The sequence below is a fragment of the Pleurodeles waltl genome, chromosome 4_1 (assembly GCF_031143425.1).
Source record: "Pleurodeles waltl isolate 20211129_DDA chromosome 4_1, aPleWal1.hap1.20221129, whole genome shotgun sequence".
In the NCBI taxonomy this organism is placed as follows: domain Eukaryota; kingdom Metazoa; phylum Chordata; class Amphibia; order Caudata; family Salamandridae; genus Pleurodeles; species Pleurodeles waltl.
The window spans coordinates 54109114-54120299 of record NC_090442.1 but is presented as its reverse complement, the minus strand read 5'-3'; the positions used below and the strand labels follow the sequence as shown (position 1 = coordinate 54120299).

The 11186-nt window shown below is 52.6% G+C and overlaps 6 non-coding genes across 6 annotated transcripts; 4 read left to right on the top strand and 2 right to left on the bottom strand.

The window, feature by feature from the left end:
- Positions 1–3453: 3453 nt before the first annotated feature.
- TRNAG-CCC (transfer RNA glycine (anticodon CCC)) lies at positions 3454–3524 on the top strand. Its single transcript has one exon. It is a non-coding gene; the product is annotated as a tRNA-Gly (tRNA).
- A 71-nt stretch (positions 3525–3595) lies between these two features.
- On the bottom strand, positions 3596–3667 carry TRNAW-CCA (transfer RNA tryptophan (anticodon CCA)). The gene has a single exon. It is a non-coding gene; the product is annotated as a tRNA-Trp (tRNA).
- A 2038-nt stretch (positions 3668–5705) lies between these two features.
- TRNAG-GCC (transfer RNA glycine (anticodon GCC)) lies at positions 5706–5776 on the top strand. The gene has a single exon. It is a non-coding gene; the product is annotated as a tRNA-Gly (tRNA).
- A 71-nt stretch (positions 5777–5847) lies between these two features.
- Positions 5848–5919, bottom strand: TRNAW-CCA (transfer RNA tryptophan (anticodon CCA)). The gene has a single exon. It is a non-coding gene; the product is annotated as a tRNA-Trp (tRNA).
- Positions 5920–7952: 2033 nt separating this feature from the next.
- Positions 7953–8023, top strand: TRNAG-GCC (transfer RNA glycine (anticodon GCC)). Its single transcript has one exon. It is a non-coding gene; the product is annotated as a tRNA-Gly (tRNA).
- Positions 8024–10199: 2176 nt separating this feature from the next.
- TRNAG-GCC (transfer RNA glycine (anticodon GCC)) lies at positions 10200–10270 on the top strand. The gene has a single exon. It is a non-coding gene; the product is annotated as a tRNA-Gly (tRNA).
- The last annotated feature ends 916 nt before the right edge of the window (positions 10271–11186 follow it).

Genomic DNA, 11186 nt, shown 5'->3' with positions numbered 1-11186 from the left:
CCCTAGCCCCTGTCCCCATGTCGCCCTTTCTCCTCGTGTAACTCACCTCAGGTTCGGTGGCTCTGAGACTTGCTGCTTCTGCGCGATCATCCCCATGATCTGGGCCTTTGTACGAAATGTCATGTAAGATGACTTTATTCAGCACGGCGTTTGTCATTTGCTTGGTTGTCCTGTCACTGTTGGATGTTTTCTTGCGCAGACTACTGTCTAATGGTGGGAAGGCCACGAGACACGTGACTTTTCTCTTTCCTTGTTAGCATAGTTTCCTGCCACTGTCTTGTTGTGCTGCCTGCATGTGAGACACGTGTCTTGCCCATCTCAGCTCCACTGTGGCATGTTAGATATGTCTTTGAGCAGAGTCCCGGTCCCAGAGTTGCTGCCTTCTCTGCACTCTGGCTTGTAAGACTGCAGGCAAAGGCCCTCCCTGGCCCCTCAGCCAGATAGATACATTTACCTGCAGGGCTCAGCTTTGGTGAAAGATATTGGCGAGAGAGAGGAAAGGGGACGGCCCGTGGTGCACCCCCTATTTTGCATAGAACCACAGCCTCCTGGGAGGGGAGAGACATGAGGGTTCTCAGGGAAAGCCCTCCCAGGAGTGTTGAAGGGCAGGACGTGAAACACAGCAATCCCGGAATGGCCTGGTCTAAGATGCCTGTGCAATAGGCCTGGCCCTAGGCTTCCGGGGCTCTTCCTCGGCAGAGGCCCCAGTGGTATGAGCCCGACCAGGGCTGTGCCCGACCAGGGCTGTAGGGCGCGTTGGGAGCGCGTTAGGGACGCGAAAGAGGGCGCAGGGCGCAGAACTCTGCCCGTTTCTCCCCAGGATTTTGGGGAGGACAGGGAATCTGGCCAGGTCAGTGACTAGGCTTTCCCAGAAGGAAAGTCCAGTGACAGTGGCATGTTGTGAAACACAAGATTGCTGGTGGTCTGGAGGGTGCTTTCTGTCAGCCACTTCTCCCGGGAGCAGCCAGAGAGCAGGCTGATGTCGTGCTCTGTCAAGCACAACACTGGCCCCAAACCACTGTCCTTAGCAAAAGCAGAAACATTCATAGTTTCAGTCTCCTGCATCTGATTCCTGCCATCAGCATGTGAACGTTTGGCAGTCCAAGGCTTGCCATGCAAACTTTGTTCATAGGTGTCCCATGCGAATGCATGGGCCTCATCACTACTGTCTACGGCAGGGTTCTCTGCTCAGCCTATGTAAGAGAAGCATTGGTGGTTCAGTGGTAGAATTCTTGCTTGCCACGCGGGAGGCCCGGGTTCGATTCCCGGCCAATGCAAAGCGCCCTTCTTTTGGCTTTGCTTTAGAAGTCAGAGATATAGACTTGGTGGGGAAAAAAATGTCAAAGAGTGAACCCGACGTGATTTGAACACGCAACCTTCTGATCTGGAGTCAGACACGCTACCGTTGCGCCAAGAGGTCCCTGTGCATGCAGTTCTCAGCCCCGGGTCAAGAAATGCTTCTGTGCCTTTTATTGGCCCTCAGTACGCCTGTGGTTAAAGTAGAAGGCTTGGTGGCCCGTTTCCAGTCCTATTGGTGGAAATGACTAGAGGTGAAGAGATGAGAGAAGATAGAAATGTTGAGATAGAGCATGTCACGCAGGCTAAGCGAGAGCTCTAAGAGCAAAGCCAGACAGCTGTGTTTTAATTCAGGACTTGATGTAGGCAAAAGCATACGTCCCTGGGTGGGCTTGAACCACCAACCTTTCGGTTAACAGCCAAACGCGCTAACCGATTGCGCCACAGAGACCAACCACCACAGTGAGCGTGTTGGGACTCAATATATGTTTTTACCTTTGTGCTCCTGCCTGCAGCTCTAAGGTCCTGGCATAAGACAGGTAGGCTTAGACTCCATTGTGACATGTCTTACTTCTCTTAGAAGAAGGTTCTGAGTTGCCAGGCAGCTTATCTTCTGCCGGGCACACTTTCCTTTGCAGGCTTTCAGGTTGTGAATCCAGCACTGCTTAGGTGTCCATGTCAGACATGAGCAGCTCATTGAGCCCCACTGTGTGTTTTTTGTGGAGATACAACTCTCAGACTAGAGGGAGCAGGCGGGAAGTGGGTGAGACTCACACAGGGTGGGTGGGGCAGTTAAAGGATGTTATCTAATAGTGTAATCGAGGAGTTGGGTTTTTTGTGCACTACACTTTAACCAGCGATTCTTTCTAAAAGGAAATCCCAGGGCAGTACCCGCAATGAGTGGCATCCCCACACCCGAGGTTGCATTGTGGTAGCTGTTCCCTGAGCCCATAGCCCCTGTCCCCATGTCGCCCTTTCTCCTCGTGTAACTCACCCCAGGTTCGGTGGCTCTGATACTTGCTGCTTCTGCTGCGCGATCATCCCCATGATCTGGGCCTTTGTACGAAATTTCATGTAAGATGACTTTATTCAGCACGGCGTTTGTCATTTGCTTGGTTGTCCTGTCACTGTTGGATGTTTTCTTGCGCAGACTACTGTCTAATGGTGGGAAGGCCACGAGACACGTGACTTTTCTCTTTCCTTGTTAGCATAGTTTCCTCCCACTGTCTTGGTGTGCTGCCAGCCTGTGAGACACGTGTCTTGCCCATCTCAGCTCCACTGTGGCATGTTAGATATGTCTTTGAGCAGAGTCCCAGTCCCAGAGCTGCTGCCTTCTCTGCACTCTGGCTTGTAAGACTGCAGGCAAAGGCCCTCCCTGGCCCCTCAGCCAGATAGATACATTTACCTGCAGGGCTCAGCTTTGGTGAAAGATATTGGCGAGAGAGAGGAAAGGGGACGGCCCGTGGTGCACCCCCTATTTTGCATAGAACCACAGCCTCCTGGGAGGGCAGAGACATGAGGGTTCTCATGGAAAGCCCTCCCAGGAGTGTTGAAGGGCAGGACGTGAAACACAGCAATCCCGGAATGGCCTGGTCTAAGATGCCTGTGCAATAGGCCTGGCCCTAGGCTTCCGGGGCTCTTCCTCGGCAGAGGCCCCAGTGGTATGAGCCCGACCAGGGCTGTGCCCGACCAGGGCTGTAGGGCGCGTTGGGAGCGTGTTAGGGACGCGAAAGAGGGCGCAGGGCGCAGAACTCTGCCCGTTTCTCCCCAGGATTTTGGGGAGGACAGGGAATCTGGCCAGGTCAGTGACTAGGCTTTCCCAGAAGGAAAGTCCAGTGACAGTGGCATGTTGTGAAACACAAGATTGCTGGTGGTCTGGAGGGTGCTTTCTGTCAGCCACTTCTCCCGGGAGCAGCCAGAGAGCAGGCTGATGTCGTGCTCTGTCAAGCACAACACTGGCCCCAAACCACTGTCCTTAGCAAAAGCAGAAACATTCATAGTTTCAGTCTCCTGCATCTGATTCCTGCCATCAGCATGTGAACGTTTGGCAGTCCAAGGCTTGCCATGCAAACTTTGTTCATAGGTGTCCCATGCGAATGCATGGGCCTCATCACTACTGTCTACGGCAGGGTTCTCTGCTCAGCCTATGTAAGAGAAGCATTGGTGGTTCAGTGGTAGAATTCTCGCCTCCCACGCGGGAGGCCCGGGTTCGATTCCCGGCCAATGCAAAGCGCCCTTCTTTTGGCTTTGCTTTAGAAGTCAGAGATATAGACTTGGTGGGGAAAAAAATGTCAAAGAGTGACCCCGACGTGATTTGAACACGCAACCTTCTGATCTGGAGTCAGACGCGCTACCGTTGCGCCACGAGGTCCCTGTGCATGCAGTTCTCAGCCCCGGATCAAGAAATGCTTCTGTGCCTTTTATTGGCCCTCAGTACGCCTGTGGTTAAAGTAGAAGGCTTGGTGGCCCGTTTCCAGTCCTATTGGTGGAAATGACTAGAGGTGAAGAGATGAGAGAAGATAGAAATGTTGAGATAGAGCATGTCACGCAGGCAAAGCGAGAGCTCTAAGAGCAAAGCCAGACAGCTGTGTTTTAATTCAGGACTTGATGTAGGCAAAAGCATACGTCCCTGGGTGGGCATGAACCACCAACCTTTCGGTTAACAGCCGAACGCGCTAACCGATTGCGCCACAGAGACCAACCACCGCAGTGAGCGTGTTGGGACTCAATATATGTTTTTACCTTTGTGCTCCTGCCTGCAGCTCTAAGGTCCTGGCATAAGACAGGTAGGCTTAGACTCCATTGTGACATGTCTTACTTCTCTTAGAAGAAGGTTCTGAGTTGCCAGGCAGCTTATCTTCTGCCGGGCACACTTTCCTTTGCAGGCTTTCAGGTTGTGAATCCAGCACTGCTTAGGTGTCCATGTCAGACATGAGCAGCTCATTGAGCCCCACTGTGTGTTTTTTGTGGAGATACAACTCTCAGACTAGAGGGAGCAGGCGGGAAGTGGGTGAGACTCACACAGGGTGGGTGGGGCAGTTAAAGGATGTTATCTAATAGTGTAATCGAGGAGTTGGGTTTTTTGTGCACTACACTTTAACCAGCGATTCTTTCTAAAAGGAAATCCCAGGGCAGTACCCGCAATGAGTGGCATCCCCACACCCGAGGTTGCATTGTGGTAGCTGTTCCCTGAGCCCATAGCCCCTGTCCCCATGTCTCCCTTTCTCCTCGTGTAACTCACCCCAGGTTCGGTGGCTCTGATACTTGCTGCTTCTGCTGCGCGATCATCCCCATGATCTGGGCCTTTGTACGAAATTTCATGTAAGATGACTTTATTCAGCACGGCGTTTGTCATTTGCTTGGTTGTCCTGTCACTGTTGGATGTTTTCTTGCGCAGACTACTGTCTAATGGTGGGAAGGCCACGAGACACATGACTTTTCTCTTTCCTTGTTAGCATAGTTTCCTGCCACTGTCTTGTTGTGCTGCCTGCCTGTGAGACACGTGTCTTGCCCATCTCAGCTCCACTGTGGCATGTTAGATATGTCTTTGAGCAGAGTCCCAGTCCCAGAGCTGCTGCCTTCTCTGCACTCTGGCTTGTAAGACTGCAGGCAAAGGCCCTCCCTGGCCCCTCAGCCAGATAGATACATTTACCTGCAGGGCTCAGCTTTGGTGAAAGATATTGGCGAGAGAGAGGAAAGGGGACGGCCCGTGGTGCACCCCCTATTTTGCATAGAACCACAGCCTCCTGGGAGGGCAGAGACATGAGGGTTCTCAGGGAAAGCCCTCCCAGGAGTGTTGAAGGGCAGGACGTGAAACACAGCAATCCCGGAATGGCCTGGTCTAAGATGCCTGTGCAATACTGTAGGCCTGGCCCTAGGCTTCCGGGGCTCTTCCTCGGCAGAGGCCCCAGTGGTATGAGCCCGACCAGGGCTGTGCCCGACCAGGGCTGTAGGGCGCGTTGGGAGCGTGTTAGGGACGCGAAAGAGGGCGCAGGGCGCAGAACTCTGCCCGTTTCTCCCCAGGATTTTGGGGAGGACAGGGAATCTGGCCAGGTCAGTGACTAGGCTTTCCCAGAAGGAAAGTCCAGTGACAGTGGCATGTTGTGAAACACAAGATTGCTGGTGGTCTGGAGGGTGCTTTCTGTCAGCCACTTCTCCCGGGAGCAGCCAGAGAGCAGGCTGATGTCGTGCTCTGTCAAGCACAACACTGGCCCCAAACCACTGTCCTTAGCAAAAGCAGAAACATTCATAGTTTCAGTCTCCTGCATCTGATTCCTGCCATCAGCATGTGAACGTTTGGCAGTCCAAGGCTTGCCATGCAAACTTTGTTCATAGGTGTCCCATGCGAATGCATGGGCCTCATCACTACTGTCTACAGCAGGGCTCTCTGCTCAGCCTATGTAAGTGAAGCATTGGTGGTTCAGTGGTAGAATTCTCGCCTGCCACGCGGGAGGCCCGGGTTCGATTCCCGGCCAATGCAAAGCGCCCTTCTTTTGGCTTTGCTTTAGAAGTCAGAGATATAGACTTGGTGGGGAAAAAAATGTCAAAGAGTGACCCCGACGTGATTTGAACACGCAACCTTCTGATCTGGAGTCAGACGCGCTACCGTTGCGCCACGAGGTCCCTGTGCATCCAGTTCTCAGCCCCGGATCAAGAAATGCTTCTGTCCCTTTTATTGGCCCTCAGTACGCCTGTGGTTAAAGTAGAAGGCTTGGTGGCCCGTTTCCAGTCCTATTGGTGGAAATGACTAGAGGTGAAGAGATGAGAGAAGATAGAAATGTTGAGATAGAGCATGTCACGCAGGCAAAGCGAGAGCTCTAAGAGCAAAGCCAGACAGCTGTGTTTTAATTCAGGACTTGATGTAGGCAAAAGCATACGTCCCTGGGTGGGTTTGAACCACCAACCTTTCGGTTAACAGCTGAACGCGCTAACCGATTGCGCCACAGAGACGAACCACTGCAGTGAGCGTGTTGGGACTCAATATATGTTTTTACCTTTGTGCTCCTGCCTGCAGCTCTAAGGTCCTGGCATAAGACAGGTAGGCTTAGACTCCATTGTGACATGTCTTACTTCTCTTAGAAGAAGGTTCTGAGTTGCCAGGCAGCTTATCTTCTGCCGGGCACACTTTCCTTTGCAGGCTTTCAGGTTGTGAATCCAGCACTGCTTAGGTGTCCATGTCAGACATGAGCAGCTCATTGAGCCCCACTGTGTGTTTTTTGTGGAGATACAACTCTCAGACTAGAGGGAGCAGGCGGGAAGTGGGTGAGACTCACACAGGGTGGGTGGGGCAGTTAAAGGATGTTATCTAATAGTGTAATCGAGGAGTTGGGTTTTTTGTGCACTACACTTTAACCAGCGATTCTTTCTAAAAGGAAATCCCAGGGCAGTACCCGCAATGAGTGGCATCCCCACACCCGAGGTTGCATTGTGGTAGCTGTTCCCTGAGCCCATAGCCCCTGTCCCCATGTCGCCCTTTCTCCTCGTGTAACTCACCCCAGGTTCGGTGGCTCTGACACTTGCTGCTTCTGCTGCGCGATCATCCCCATGATCTGGGCCTTTGTACGAAATTTCATGTAAGATGACTTTATTCAGCACGGCGTTTGTCATTTGCTTGGTTGTCCTGTCACTGTTGGATGTTTTCTTGCGCAGACTACTGTCTAATGGTGGGAAGGCCACGAGACACGTGACTTTTCTCTTTCCTTGTTAGCATAGTTTCCTCCCACTGTCTTGGTGTGCTGCCAGCCTGTGAGACACGTGTCTTGCCCATCTCAGCTCCACTGTGGCATGTTAGATATGTCTTTGAGCAGAGTCCCAGTCCCAGAGCTGCTGCCTTCTCTGCACTCTGGCTTGTAAGACTGCAGGCAAAGGCCCTCCCTGGCCCCTCAGCCAGATAGATACATTTACCTGCAGGGCTCAGCTTTGGTGAAAGATATTGGCGAGAGAGAGGAAAGGGGACGGCCCGTGGTGCACCCCCTATTTTGCATAGAACCACAGCCTCCTGGGAGGGCAGAGACATGAGGGTTCTCAGGGAAAGCCCTCCCAGGAGTGTTGAAGGGCAGGACGTGAAACACAGCAATCCCGGAATGGCCTGGTCTAAGATGCCTGTGCAATAGGCCTGGCCCTAGGCTTCCGGGGCTCTTCCTCGGCAGAGGCCCCAGTGGTATGAGCCCGACCAGGGCTGTGCCCGACCAGGGCTGTAGGGCGCGTTGGGAGCGTGTTAGGGACGCGAAAGAGGGCGCAGGGCGCAGAACTCTGCCCGTTTCTCCCCAGGATTTTGGGGAGGACAGGGAATCTGGCCAGGTCAGTGACTAGGCTTTCCCAGAAGGAAAGTCCAGTGACAGTGGCATGTTGTGAAACACAAGATTGCTGGTGGTCTGGAGGGTGCTTTCTGTCAGCCACTTCTCCCGGGAGCAGCCAGAGAGCAGGCTGATGTCGTGCTCTGTCAAGCACAACACTGGCCCCAAACCACTGTCCTTAGCAAAAGCAGAAACATTCATAGTTTCAGTCTCCTGCATCTGATTCCTGCCATCAGCATGTGAACGTTTGGCAGTCCAAGGCTTGCCATGCAAACTTTGTTCATAGGTGTCCCATGCGAATGCATGGGCCTCATCACTACTGTCTACGGCAGGGTTCTCTGCTCAGCCTATGTAAGTGAAGCATTGGTGGTTCAGTGGTAGAATTCTCGCCTGCCACGCGGGAGGCCCGGGTTCGATTCCCGGCCAATGCAAAGCGCCTTTCTTTTGGCTTTGCTTTAGAAGTCAGAGATATAGACTTGGTGGGGAAAAAAATGTCAAAGAGTGACCCCGACGTGATTTGAACACGTAACCTTCTGATCTGGAGTCAGACGCGCTACCGTTGCGCCACGAGCTCCCTGTGCATGCAGTTCTCAGCCCCGGATCAAGAAATGCTTCTGTGCCTTTTATTGGCCCTCAGTACGCCTGTGGTTAAAGTAGAAGGCTTGGTGGCCCGTTTCCAGTCCTATTGGTGGAAATGACTAGAGGTGAAGAGATGAGAGAAGATAGAAATGTTGAGATAGAGCATGTCACGCAGGCAAAGCGAGAGCTCTAAGAGCAAAGCCAGACAGCTGTGTTTTAATTCAGGACTTGATGTAGGCAAAAGCATACGTCCGTGGGTGGGCATGAACCACCAACCTTTCGGTTAACAGCCGAACGCACTAACCGATTGCGCCACAGAGACCAACCACCGCAGTGAGCGTGTTGGGACTCAATATATGTTTTTACCTTTGTGCTCCTGCCTGCAGCTCTAAGGTCCTGGCATAAGACAGGTAGGCTTAGACTCCATTGTGACATGTCTTACTTCTCTTAGAAGAAGGTTCTGAGTTGCCAGGCAGCTTATCTTCTGCCGGGCACACTTTCCTTTGCAGGCTTTCAGGTTGTGAATCCAGCACTGCTTAGGTGTCCATGTCAGACATGAGCAGCTCATTGAGCCCCACTGTGTGTTTTTTGTGGAGATACAACTCTCAGACTAGAGGGAGCAGGCGGGAAGTGGGTGAGACTCACACAGGGTGGGTGGGGCAGTTAAAGGATGTTATCTAATAGTGTAATCGAGGAGTTGGGTTTTTTGTGCACTACACTTTAACCAGCGATTCTTTCTAAAAGGAAATCCCAGGGCAGTACCCGCAATGAGTGGCATCCCCACACCCGAGGTTGCATTGTGGTAGCTGTTCCCTGAGCCCATAGCCCCTGTCCCCATGTCGCCCTTTCTCCTCGTGTAACTCACCCCAGGTTCGGTGGCTCTGACACTTGCTGCTTCTGCTGCGCGATCATCCCCATGATCTGGGCCTTTGTACGAAATTTCATGTAAGATGACTTTATTCAGCACGGCGTTTGTCATTTGCTTGGTTGTCCTGTCACTGTTGGATGTTTTCTTGCGCAGACTACTGTCTAATGGTGGGAAGGCCACGAGACACGTGACTTTTCTCTTTCCTTGTTAGCATAGTTTCCTCCCACTGTCTTGGTGTGCTGCCAGCCTGTGAGACACGTGTCTTGCCCATCTCAGCTCCACTGTGGCATGTTAGATATGTCTTTGAGCAGAGTCCCAGTCCCAGAGCTGCTGCCTTCTCTGCACTCTGGCTTGTAAGACTGCAGGCAAAGGCCCTCCCTGGCCCCTCAGCCAGATAGATACATTTACCTGCAGGGCTCAGCTTTGGTGAAAGATATTGGCGAGAGAGAGGAAAGGGGACGGCCCGTGGTGCACCCCCTATTTTGCATAGAACCACAGCCTCCTGGGAGGGCAGAGACATGAGGGTTCTCAGGGAAAGCCCTCCCAGGAGTGTTGAAGGGCAGGACGTGAAACACAGCAATCCCGGAATGGCCTGGTCTAAGATGCCTGTGCAATAGGCCTGGCCCTAGGCTTCCGGGGCTCTTCCTCGGCAGAGGCCCCAGTGGTATGAGCCCGACCAGGGCTGTGCCCGACCAGGGCTGTAGGGCGCGTTGGGAGCGTGTTAGGGACGCGAAAGAGGGCGCAGGGCGCAGAACTCTGCCCGTTTCTCCCCAGGATTTTGGGGAGGACAGGGAATCTGGCCAGGTCAGTGACTAGGCTTTCCCAGAAGGAAAGTCCAGTGACAGTGGCATGTTGTGAAACACAAGATTGCTGGTGGTCTGGAGGGTGCTTTCTGTCAGCCACTTCTCCCGGGAGCAGCCAGAGAGCAGGCTGATGTCGTGCTCTGTCAAGCACAACACTGGCCCCAAACCACTGTCCTTAGCAAAAGCAGAAACATTCATAGTTTCAGTCTCCTGCATCTGATTCCTGCCATCAGCATGTGAACGTTTGGCAGTCCAAGGCTTGCCATGCAAACTTTGTTCATAGGTGTCCCATGCGAATGCATGGGCCTCATCACTACTGTCTACGGCAGGGTTCTCTGCTCAGCCTATGTAAGTGAAGCATTGGTGGTTCAGTGGTAGAATTCTCGCCTGCCACGCGGGAGGCCCGGGTTCGATTCCCGGCCAATGCAAAGCGCCCTTCTTTTGGCTTTGCTTTAGAAGTCAGAGATATAGACTTGGTGGGGAAAAAAATGTCAAAGAGTGACCCCGACGTGATTTGAACACGCAACCTTCTGATCTGGAGTCAGACGCGCTACCGTTGCGCCACGAGCTCCCTGAGCATGCAGTTCTCAGCCCCGGATCAAGAAATGCTTCTGTGCCTTTTATTGGCCCTCAGTACGCCTGTGGTTAAAGTAGAAGGCTTGGTGGCCCGTTTCCAGTCCTATTGGTGGAAATGACTAGAGGTGAAGAGATGAGAGAAGATAGAAATGTTGAGATAGAGCATGTCACGCAGGCAAAGCGAGAGCTCTAAGAGCAAAGCCAGACAGCTGTGTTTTAATTCAGGACTTGATGTAGGCAAAAGCATACGTCCGTGGGTGGGCATGAACCACCAACCTTTCGGTTAACAGCCGAACGCGCTAACCGATTGCGCCACAGAGACCAACCACCGCAGTGAGCGTGTTGGGACTCAATATATGTTTTTACCTTTGTGCTCCTGCCTGCAGCTCTAAGGTCCTGGCATAAGACAGGTAGGCTTAGACTCCATTGTGACATGTCTTACTTCTCTTAGAAGAAGGTTCTGAGTTGCCAGGCAGCTTATCTTCTGCCGGGCACACTTTCCTTTGCAGGCTTTCAGGTTGTGAATCCAGCACTGCTTAGGTGTCCATGTCAGACATGAGCAGCTCATTGAACCCCACTGTGTGTTTTTTTGTGGAGATACAACTCTCAGACTAGAGGGAGCAGGCGGGAAGTGGGTGAGACTCACACAGGGTGGGTGGGGCAGTTAAAGGATGTTATCTAATAGTGTAATCGAGGAGTTGGGTTTTTTGTGCACTACACTTTAACCAGCGATTCTTTCTAAAAGGAAATCCCAGGGCAGTACCCGCA